General features: G+C 42.1%; 1 pseudogene; it reads left to right on the forward strand.

The window, feature by feature from the left end:
• The first annotated feature begins 4,318 nt into the window (after positions 1-4,318).
• On the forward strand, positions 4,319-6,328 carry LOC125316471 (annotated as a pseudogene).
• The last annotated feature ends 2,944 nt before the right edge of the window (positions 6,329-9,272 follow it).

The raw sequence follows: 9,272 nt of genomic DNA on the forward strand, positions 1-9,272 counted from the left end.
TGTGTAATAACTACTCATAAAAATTTTAAAAAATGACTCTTATGTTTTAGAACAATAAATAAAAAAGGATTGTAATAAACAACATTTATCATGAATCTTGTGAGAAAAAGGTACCAAAAAAGTCCTAAACCTATTCAATTGGTACAAATTCAGATGCAATGCTTCCGTAATCTGTTGTGGCACGGCTAGCATTAACTTGGATATTTTTTAATATTATTTTGATATTTAAATAATTTTTTAAGGATTTTTTGATTTTTTTTAAAATTATTTAAAATATAAAAAAATATTAAAAAAATATCCACGTTAGCGCCAACCGTGCCACGTAGGATAATTGACGTCCATGCCGGTGATTTCCAATCAAAATTGATCGAATTGACTCAATTGACATAAATGTAAAAGTTTTAGGACTAAATTGGCACTATTGTAAAAGGTTTAGGACTTAATTGACACTAATAAAGAGTTTAGAACTTAATTGGCATAAATACAAAATGTTTATGATTGAATTGGTATCAAAATAAGGTTTAGAACTGAATTGACATTAATGCAATAGGTTTAGGACTTTTTTGACACTTTTCTCTAGTTACAAGGTTGGTGTACTGTTGGAACCTGTGCTGCTCACCATATGTCCTCAACCCTGGGCATATAATCCCTCTCTCAGCACAGCCTCTCCTCCCTCACTCTCAGATTCTCACTCTTGATGATGATTAGTAAAAATGTACCCACCATCAGTCTGCTTTTTGGGCACTATGTTGGTCTATCTTCCAAAATTGTGGTTGCTCATTCTATGCCATCTGTTCCCTGTGATGGGTTGTTTTAGGGGTAATCGGTTCCCGATCCGGTTCGGTTCCCCTCAAGAATGGAGAGCCGGACCGGTGGTCTCGGTTCTCAATTTTTCGGCATCGAGAACCATACCATCGGTCCGGTCCGGTTCCTTGACGGTTCCATCGGACCGGACACATGCAAAAAAAAAAAAAAATGTACCATTCCTAACATGGAGTACATGAGCTTGGTTACTTTCAAAAAATAAAACAGAGTGTAACAAAAAAGACTTTTACATAGGAGAATAAAAAATAGAGAGTGCCAATAGCTTCTCAATTTGGTAAAATTTATTGGACACCCTTAACAAGTAAAGAGAGGGTAACTTTTTTAAAAAAAAAAATTTCAATCTGTCCTATCCGGGTGGTCCGGTCCTAGGACCCTATAACTGGGAACCGGACCGCTCCCTCTAGAACCGGGAATCGGACCACCGGTCCCGGTCCGGTCTGGGTGGTCCGATTTGCTCACCCCTAGGTTGTGCATTAGATTCCCATGTTGAATGCTCGTGAATGGTTTTCTTTGGCAGGTTGGTCTTGTTTTTTATTACCATTTGTTTACTTTGGACTCTATACCAGGCAGCACTGATTTTTTTTTTTTTTGCCTTTGTTAGACATTTTAGGAGAGTTCTCAAAATTCATGAGGTCCTTTTGGCTGTTGGTGTTCTGTATGTTCTCTCCTTTACGTTTAATGTTTTAAATCTGGCAACTTTCTAAAGTTAAAATCCGGTCAGGCTTGATATTACCTTGGTGATTCTTAGTATGTCAACATGTTTGGCGATAAACTTTCTAAAGGTTGTGGTCATGATTGGCCTAAGGTTGCAATATCGTGTTTTCGCAACTACGGTTTTGACACGGCGAGCTAGCAACTTTTAAGACTTTCTCCGAACCGATGAATCTTGACTTCAGCGGTCTTCGGGGAATCGCCCGTCCAACAAGGTTGAATCGAAAGTGACAAGACACCGGCTGTTTTCTTGTGGGGCGAACATAATTCTAGCAGTTGCTTTCAAAATAGTTGCCGCCCACCAAGTAGTCTAGGCATGGATTATACGTTGGTGAAGATCGGTTGGGGGTCATCTGTCATTGAAATGTCCAAGTCAACCAATTAACATACGTTGGTGAAATCGCGCAAGGCATAGCATCGGCGTTGCTTTACCTCCACGACAAATGAGAACAATGCGTCGTACAACGGGATATAAAGTCTAGCAATATCACGCACGATTCCGATGATCATTCGATTCAGTACCCCTTTTTCACATCTCGAAAGTTTGATCTCCCCTTGAACAGATCAGAGTCTGAGCTGCTGGAGACGGAACTCTCAGATAAGGGAGGAGTTCTTTTTTCTTACCAAGCTGAAAAATAGAACCGTCATGTCTGAATTTTTTCTTTTCTCAAGTATCGGCAAGAAGTCTAGTGTTCAAACGAGCTGTAAGTCGCCTCTTTTCAAAAGAGAGAGACGTGGCATTACCTATGCGGCTACATTTGAACATGGTTGAGATTCTTCAACCATAGCATGATATCGTCCGACGTGGAATTATGGAATAAACACAACTGACGATTAACAGCACTTGTCCAAATTTAATGAAATTTAAGTTCCATTTTATTTTGTGAAAAAATGAATGATTCGTAATTTTTTTTTCTGAAATTAATCGCTCATATCACTCGAAATAATTAGTTGATAAACAATATTTTCATATAAAAAATAATTTATGTCATAATATTTCTGTAAATGATGAAAATATCTTCCTGTTCATTCATTCGTTTTTGGAAGTAATACAAACGAACATTTTTGCAAAAGAATATTTCAAAACTACCTATTTTTCACAAAACAAATACACTCTTAATGCAATCGAAAGGAAATTCCGTTTAGATACTTGAATTTACTCGATGGAAAAAGCTTGTGGTATAACTAGTCTTAAAAATTACAAAATAAAATATAAGTGTTCAGCTCTTAAAGAACTGCATGAATTAAAGAAATGGGGGGAAAACTTGTATTACACAAGAAATTCAGTGAGGTAAAATGATTCATTCGTATTTAATGTTTAATGTAGTGCTTTAATTAACTCAAGTTTAATCACTCGGGTTTTATCCCAGTGACTACTCTTTTCACTTGGGAAGGGGGAGTTGGCGGATTCGAATCCCCACTTTTGGGGGGAGTGGGGGTGGGGACGCATGGGGAGGGAGCATGGTTGTATTTGTAAATAGAGTAGAATATGACCAGATAAAAAAAAAACTCAAGTTTAAGGACAATATTGAACATTTTGAGATAGTTTAGGGACTAAATCAAACATGTACCAAACGTCCAGGGGTCACATTGAATAAATTAAAAGTTCGGATCCAATATTGCATATTGGACTAAAAAAATTTAGAGATCACATTGAACAAATTTAAAATTCAAAAATCACATTGTATATTTAGCTAAAGTTCACGATCATTAATTTCATTTAACCTAATTTGTTTGATCATTCCCCAATGATAGCGCAATAAAAAAACTATTGAAGGTCAAAGGTCAAATATGTGGCCCAGGCGCTGATGGTCAATTGGTGTTTTTGACCGAATAACGAAAGCACGACATTCGACCACAAAAAGGGCAAAAAAAAAAAAAAAAGACGAAAGCGTAACATTGACGAAGTCTCCAACCCAACCTTCCGTCATTTTCTTTGCATTCATATGCAAGTCTCCTCCATACGCAGGCGATCACATCGGTACACCAAATTATGTGGCTTAACCTAAACATCATTGAAATCGCGATTAGGTGATTAAAAATCGATTGAATACCAAATATAGGTCATGTGTAGATGGCCAATATATGGCCGCTGAGTCGCCCGATGGTCAATTGTTGTTTTTTTGACGGGGTCTCCCGAACCCTTCGGATTCCAAACAAGCGAAAACGGAAGGGCTAGCGTTTAAGGCTTCCTTTGCTTCGAAAACGAATGATTTGAAAAGGCAATAATTTATGTCCCCATATTTTCGTGGACGATGGACGTGCGATAACTTTCAGGAAAATATTTTCTAAATTACTTAATTTTCGCAAAACAAATTGTTCCCTAAAAGTAAAGACTAACTTGCGTGAGGACCAACAAAGGAAACCTAGGTTTTCCATGGGCTTGGTTTCTCTCGTGGTGGTTCATGCGTGCGATCAACCCTTCGCGACGCAATTTTTTTAATTAATTAATTAATTAATCCGGAAGTGTTCCCTGAGATATTTGATAGCACGACCCTTTTAGATTGTACTAATTATTGCGTTGAAAATTATTATTTTTTTCCTAGCACACCGTGTTGTTTTTGTCAATTTTAACTTTTTTTTTTCTCCAGGTCCAGAGACTAGTCGTCGGGGAGGCTCGTGAGTGGACATTTCTTGTTTTCGTTTTCGCTGAACCGTTCCAAGATGGACTGCGAGTTGTTCAAGAACCAAAAGGCTAAGTCATGCGGGGAGCCGGCCACTCCCCGTTCATTTATATGCGCATGTAACCAGTCAAAGCACCAGAAAAGCTGTGCTAAAACGAGGATGGAACTTCACAGCTCAGATTTCCAGAGCTTCAAGGCCGGAGAGCTTCGATCGCTCTTGGTCTTGGTTCTCTCTCTAGCCAACGCCTTCACTGCTTCGGCATCGTCTCAGGGCATCGATTTCAGCCTCACGGCTTTCAACGAGAGTATCATTAAAGTCGAAGGCAACGCGGAAATTCAGAACGGCTCCATCAGGGTTACGGGGGTCGATCGGGACAAGGCCCCCACCGAGAATGTGGGGTGGGCCACGTACCGCGAGCCGATGCGCCTCTGGGATAAGGCGACGGGGAACGTGGCCGATTTCACTACTCGATTCACCTTCGCCATCAATTCGCTGGGGGAGACGAATTTCGCCGATGGAATGACCTTCTTTCTCGTCCCCAACGGGTCTCACCTCCCGAACAACTCGTCGTTTGGCGCCCTGGCTATTATAGATCCAGGCCGCGACCTTTCAAACTCTTCCGATTGGTTTGTAGCGGTCGAGTTCGACACTTTCCACAACGTCGTCCCCTCTGTGGTCATAGACCCGAATTGTTCGAAGGTTGCACATGTCGGTATAGACTTGAATAATCTCAACTCCTCGAAATATAGCTGTGTGGATTGGTTCAAGGATAAAATCATGAGCGCTGGGTGGATCAACGCTACAATATCGTACAATTCAAGCACGCAGAACTTGAGCGTCGTCATGACAGACGCCAATGCCACGGGTACCAACATAAATTCCTCCGCCATCTATGATATAGTCAACCTGACAGATTACTTGCCGGAGTGGGTGACTTTCGGTTTCTCGGCTTCCACGGGTACAATTTTCGAGTTGCACACTATTGAGGCATGGGAATTCAGCTCCAATGTGCAAGTGGCTGGAAAAAAGAGCAAGTTATGGCTATGGGCCACCTTAGGCTCAGGTTCTTTCGTTTTGCTCATTCTTGCTCTAGCCTTTATTTGGTTTCGTCACCGTTCGAAGAGAAAGGGAACTTCCATGAGCGGAGAAGAAGATGATCTGGCAATCGATGAAGAATTCGAGCAGGTGCCAGGGCCCAAGAAATTCTACTACAAGGACTTGGTCGCGGCGACCGACAATTTCGCAATTGAACGGTTACTTGGGGAAGGAGGCTTTGGGAGAGTGTATGAAGGTTACTTGACCAGCGTGAATGCTCGTGTCGCAATCAAGAAGATCAGCCCGGGAGCAAGACAAGGGATAAAGGAGTACGCCAGCGAAGTGAAGACCATAAGCCGGCTCCGGCACAGAAACTTAGTCCAACTCATCGGATGGTGCCATGAGAAGAAGGAACTCCTCCTTATCTATGAATACATGTCAAACGGTAGTCTTGATTCTCATCTATTCAAAGAACGAACCTTCTTGCCGTGGGAGAAGCGGTACAAAATCGCGCAAGGCACGGCCTTGGCATTGCTCTACCTTCATGAAGAATGGGAACAGGTGCGTCGTGCACCGCGATATAAAGTCCAGCAATATCATGCTCGATTCCGATTTCAATGCTAAATTAGGGGACTTCGGTCCGGCTAGGCTAGTCGACCATGCCAAAGGGTTGGAAACGACAGTGTTGGCCGGAACCATGGGCTATATGGCTCCCGAATGCGTTTACACGGGCAAGGCAAGTAGGGAATCGGACGTCTATAGCTTTGGAGTAGTCCTATTAGAAATAGCTTGCGGTAGAAAAGTCATCGAACCGAGGGCTGAGGAAGGCCAAGTTCGGCTGGTGGACTGGGTTTGGGAGCAGTACGGGACCGGGAGGATACTCGATGCGGCGGAGTCGAAACTTGGTACCGATTTCGACGAAAAGCAACTGGAGTGCACGATGGTCGTAGGGCTGTGGTGCGCCCATCCGGACTACACCGCCCGTCCTTCCATAAGAGAAGCATTTGGCGTTCTCAACTTCAACGCTCCACCGCCCGTTCTCCCACCGAAATTGCCAGTCCCGTTCTCTCAAGCATCAATTGTTTTGTTCCACGCCACCTCGACCAGCGGCACCGAACGTATCGTTGAATAAACATTAAATGTCCGTATTTTATTAGTGCGTTATTTCAGCAGTTTTATAGGAAAATGAAATGTCAAGAGTCAGCAGTTACTCTTACGGGTGATAATGGGTTTTAATTTTGGTTTATGGCTATTAATAGAATTGCCTATAATTAAGTTTATTTCAGTTTTAGAAGGGCGGACTACAACCTATAAATAAATCATTGTATTGCTTGTAAGGAATACACAGAATCGAGAATAAAGCCTCTCTTCGAAATTTTTTTTTCTCCACAAGTTCATAGTTAGCAACCAACAATTATTTTTTTTACAAATTGGTATCAAAGCTGATGGGGAGTGTAATCAATAATGTGTCGCTGCCCCGATTAACGAAGGTGAACTACGAGAATTGGAGCATCCAAATGAAAGCTCTTCTCGGTTACGTGGATTGTTGGGAGGTGGTTCAAGAAGGTTTCGAAGAACCGGAATCTACCGCAGGATATACGGCGGCTCAAAATAAGGCGTTGAAAGAGACGCGATCAAAAGATAAGACGGCATTGTACATGCCGTTCCGAGCTGTTGATGAGTCGGGCTTTGAGAAGATTGCGAGTGCGAAAACTTCAAAAGAAGCGTGGGACATCTTGGAGACTGCGTACAAAGGAGCCGACCGAGTTAAACAAGTTCGCCTTCAAACTCTTCGCAGCGAGTTGGAAGGCATGAAGATGAAGGAGTCGGAAGGTGTGTTCGATTACATCACGCGTGTTCAAACCGTGGTGAATCAACTCAACCGAGACGGAGAAAAGTTGTCCGATGCGCAGGTCGTGGAGAAGATTTTGAGGTCGTTAACCGACAGTTTCGAGAATGTGGTATGTGCCATAGAAGAGTCAAAGGATCTAGCAACGTTCACGGTCGACGAGCTTGCCGGTTCCCTTATGGCACATGAACATCGTAAGAAGAAGAAGAAGGAGGAGACACTTGAGCAGGTACTTCAAACCAAAGCATCGATCAATGACGAAAAGATACTCTATTCTCAAAACTTTCGAGGTAAATGGCATGGCCGTGGTGGTCGAGGAAATAGTCGCGGTGGGAAAGGCCACGGTCAAGAAGGGTATCATGAGGAGAAGGGGCAATCAAATCAACAGAATTGGCGTGGAAGAGGACGCGGTCGTGGAAGAGGCGGTCGGTCAAATTATTCCAACATCGAGTGCTACAAGTGTGGCAAATATGGTCACTATGCGAAGGATTGCAATTCCGATAAGTGTTACAATTGTGGAAAGGTGGGGCATTTTGCAAAAGATTGTCGAGTCGAGAAAAAGGTGGAAGAGACAACCAACCTAGCCACGGAAGATGAGGTGAAAGAAGGTTTTCTTTTAATGACATATAACAAAGTCAACACCGACAACGAAACGGTGTGGTACCTCGACACGGCTGCAAGCAACCATATGTGCGGGCACGAGCATTGTTTCAAAGAGATGCGAAAGGTTGAAGCTGTGGCCAATTTCACCACCCAGTTCACCTCATTATTAGCTCTGAAACAGTTTGAAAAATTTTCCCGCTCCCTAAGTCCCGGACAACTTATCGAGAGGCTATTTGGCCCTCGTGAGGGCGAACCGAGAGCCTTCTCACTTACCACACTTCCGCTCCGGTCCGGAAAGATACGCTTCCACGCTCTCTTACTTTGCCGACTCGAGAAGCTAGTTTCCGGAGTGGGTAACCTTCGGTTTCTCAGCCATGACCGGGTTGGATTTCGAGCTCCATACTCCCCAGACTCAGGAATTTATCTCTAACTTGCAAGTTTCTTTTCCAACAGTCACAAATCCAAGTAACAAGGTTAGGGGAAAAGGAGAGCAAGTCTTGGCTATGGTCTCTCTTGGGTTTAGGTTCATTTGCGTGATTGGGCTTCGCTTGGTTTCATTAACCTTACAAAGAGAAAAACAAGCTACAACAACACTTGTACAAATATAAGGCAAACTATCTATCAAAAGAAAAACAGCTAAGATTTCATATGGACTTAGATACTTGAATTTACTTAATAAGGAGAATGTAAATTCCCAGCTTAAATATTATGACTTTATAAAGGTCATGCATGCTTTAGTACTGTAGAACACAATAGACAGCTCTAAATGAATTTCATCAAGGAGGGAAATGAGATAGAAAAACAAAGGTTTAGGACTAAATTGATATTAATGCAATAGGTTTAGGGCTTTTCTGACACTTTTCCGGCATCAAATATAGAAATGGGGTAGAAAAACCATTTTATACGACAAAGCAATTCGGCAGAATGATCGGTTGGTATTTAATTCGTTCAATCTATTCCCAAATAATAATCTCACAAGTCCCTCCATATTCTTGCGTCGACGTCTGTGCACCTGATTATCAACTTAGCTTGAGATGGACATATCTTAAAAATTGTGGTCAAGTCAACAAAAATATATTTAAAGCAAAACATGGGCCATGTTTGAGACTCTTGCAGTGGCAGTTGTTTTTGACAGCATCACAAAAGCCTAAGATTGAAGTCTCTGTTGTTGTTCTTTGCATCGTACTACATTACTAGCACAAGCAGTTATCGATCCGACAATCCAAAGTTTGTGATCACCATTTAACGCACGGCATAATCAATGACTCGGTATCAATTAGAGCAGTGCTCGACTTTTTAAAACTGATTTACAAGTGAAAAAAGATGGAAGAGAACTTCAATTGGTCGGCAATCGAAGAACAAGTTCAAACGTAGATTTCGGAAGATGTAGAGAAAGAGAGGTAGAGACAACAAAAATGGCGGACACTTTCATCGACAGCATTGCTGGGAAGATTAATTATTAATTAATCTATTATCAAGTGCACCGTGTGAACCACTGGTTAATTTCGTCGCTTACATTAAACCGTTACATGGTTGATGGCAAGTTCTTCGGGAACAATGTCAAAGCACCAACAAGCTGTGCTGATTTCCTGATTTCAAAAGCAATCTAGAAAGCTCAACCAGA

This window comes from Rhodamnia argentea, chromosome 9 (genome assembly GCF_020921035.1).
Source record: "Rhodamnia argentea isolate NSW1041297 chromosome 9, ASM2092103v1, whole genome shotgun sequence".
Classification (NCBI taxonomy): domain Eukaryota; kingdom Viridiplantae; phylum Streptophyta; class Magnoliopsida; order Myrtales; family Myrtaceae; genus Rhodamnia; species Rhodamnia argentea.